The sequence below is a fragment of the Jaculus jaculus genome, chromosome 4, assembly GCF_020740685.1.
Source record: "Jaculus jaculus isolate mJacJac1 chromosome 4, mJacJac1.mat.Y.cur, whole genome shotgun sequence".
Classification (NCBI taxonomy): Eukaryota; Metazoa; Chordata; class Mammalia; order Rodentia; family Dipodidae; genus Jaculus; species Jaculus jaculus.
This window is the reverse complement of record NC_059105.1, coordinates 114,106,135-114,108,567: the sequence shown is the minus strand read 5'-3', so window position 1 is coordinate 114,108,567 and position 2,433 is coordinate 114,106,135.

Sequence of the window (2,433 nt, the reverse complement as noted above, 5' to 3'; positions counted from 1 at the left end):
CATTCTCTCTCTGTCTCTCTCTCTCTCTCTGAAATAAATGAATAAATAAATAAATATTTTTTACAAGTCCAGTACAAGCAGTAAAACAAAACTGGAGGCTCGCTGTGAGTTCAAGGCCACCCTGAGAATACAGAGTGAATTACAGGTCAGCCTGTGCTAGAGTAAGACCCTACCTTGAAAAAACAAACAAACAACAACAAAAACAAACACTGGAGGCTCTATCAATTGGAAATCACCAACTAACTTCTTTGAAAAAAAATATTTATTTGTACATGTGTATGTACATGCATACCAGGATCTCTTGCCACTGCAAATAGATACCCATCACCTTTGTGTGAGTGGCTAGCAAATGTCTTGAGTCACTGAGCCAACTCCCCAGCTCCCTCAACCAACTTCTACCTATGGATTCTCCACTCTAGCCTGTTTTCTTTGTCTTCCTCCACATCGGCCTGTCAGCCTGCTGCTCAGGCTCTCTGAACTGTTTCTGGTTCTGAACACTACCTGTTCAATGCATGGTCTTTGCTTAAATGAACTCTACTCAATGTATTTTGTATTAATTTTTATTTTACCACTTATCATGGGTGCAAGTTATCTTGGTGGTTTCTCTACCCTTGACTAATCCCTAAGGCTATCTCTGATGGCTGTCATCTGTATTGCCATGTAACTGCGTTTTCATTGAAGGCTGTATACCCTACAACCCAAGGTTGGTCATGTTCTAGTCTGGTCTCTGTGCAGGGATGGTAATGGTTTGAATGATTAGTTCTCAGCTGATGACACTGTTTTGGGAGGTTCTAAAAACTGTTGGAGGTGAGACCTAGCCAAAGGAAGTGGGTCACTGGTTTAGAATCTGTAGGTGTCTGTTATCTGTCCGTATTTTTGCTCCCCTCTCTGTTTCCTGTTCCCCATCATGTACACAGCCTCCACCACAGAGCCCCACTGAGCTGCTGAGCTGCTCCTCTCTTATCATAATGGACTGAAACCTTTGAAACTAGAAACTAAAAGAAACCTTTCCACTCTCAACTTGTTTCTTCTAGGTATTCACAGTGACATAAGGCAAAGTAATACTGTTACTTTCTTTCTTTCTTTTTTTTTTTTTTTAGCATGCATGACCTCTACCCAGCTCAGCTCTGGGCAGGGCAGGCTGCAGTTGGCCTGGGCTCATTTGCTTCCACAGTTAGACTTGGGCAACCCCAACCTCCTGTTCCCATACCTTCACATGGAGTGCGGACAGAGCAGGGAGGGGCTTGGCAGCCCCGTATAGAGAAACACTACCCTGGGGAGCGGAGCATCGAGACAGAAGAAGGTCAGCATGGCAGAGCAGCCCGGGCGAGACAAAAGAAAGCCCTGGCTTGTCACCTGGCACTCTGTGGTGAGGTGATTCCTAGGCTACTGTGGGCCTTCCAACCTCTCTGGAGCACTGTCAGAATGTTGGGGAGCAGCCTCTATGGGGTGGAGGCCAAGTGCTCTGGACAATTACCAGGAATAAACAGACTGCAATGAAATAGATCAAGAATCTCTTCCAATTAGGACAGTTGGATTTAAAAATTAGGATTTAAAATTTTTTTCCCTGAAATAGGAAAGGGAACAAAATGCAAAAATCTGTTCTTTTCTTCCAAAAGACTTTAAGTAGCAAATAAGCAAGGTGTCAGGACTGGGAAAGCCTTCTGTCTAGGCTCTGAGTAAATGAACTTGCCTTTTGGTATAGAGCTGGAGTTAAAATTAAACGGATACATATGCATAGCCTGCAACAAGAATGATCCTACATGCAATGCTGTAAAAAGAAATCCGAACATTTTTCTCAGTAGGGCAAGTAAAGAGAATAATACAATAATCCCTCCTCCAGAAATCTATCAACAGCCCCTCTGCTTTCACAGCAGGGGAGATTTCTCAGAGCAGCTTACCAAATGTCTTCGTGGTCTAAAAACAGACTAGAGGGCTTTGGCTGGGCTCTTCTGGACAAATGCACGTATGGCGCCTTTAGTGACAAAAACACCATCACATAAGGCATGGCCCCAGGCACTTCCACATCTGCCTTGGGCCCCAAAGGAATCTTCAAAGTCCACAGAAACATCTGCAGTCCTTATGCCTGTGATCTGTGTTGCCCTGTTTTTCTGTAACATTGAATCCACTTTTAAACCCAAATTTAGGTTCTCTATTCTTGAAACCTAGAATGTTGCCTGGCTCATTGTTGATGCTCAATATATCTAACTCCCTTTTTTTCTCTCCCCTAATTTCAACTGTATTGACTCTTTAAAATCTGATCTGAGAGTTTAGTTTCTTTCCAACACAACAACAGATACAGGATCTTAGGAAGGGCTAGCTGGAATGCTTGGGTCACATCCTCAAATCTTGAACCTACTAGAAAAATGACCTTGTCATGTTTGCCCTAGGGATGTTGATACATATTAGAAACATCTTGAGCAGTGCATACTT